Source organism: Strix uralensis, chromosome 12, assembly GCF_047716275.1.
Source record: "Strix uralensis isolate ZFMK-TIS-50842 chromosome 12, bStrUra1, whole genome shotgun sequence".
In the NCBI taxonomy this organism is placed as follows: Eukaryota; Metazoa; Chordata; class Aves; order Strigiformes; family Strigidae; genus Strix; species Strix uralensis.
Window position 1 is genome coordinate 7,366,130 of NC_133983.1, and position 309 is coordinate 7,366,438.

Below are 309 nucleotides of genomic sequence, written 5' to 3' on the forward strand. Positions count from 1 at the left end.
TATATGAGTACAGCTGTAGTCTGAAATCCACAAAGACCATCTGGAATTTGAGGTTTATCAGAAGATTATTGTTCAAGGCTGGTTATCTCAAAACCCCAAATCCTTTACATTTGTGCTGATGTAGTCTTTTGTAGAGATTTCCTTTAAGCTTGTTATATATTTGGTCTGATTAAGAACATGACCATCACTTTTGTTTTGATACATACAATTAAATACAGTACTGTCTTTGTCAGTATTATAAGGTTAAATTTACAGATTGTTTCATTGTCATTTCTTTTGGATTTTCTCTTCAGATGGAAGAATTCATCT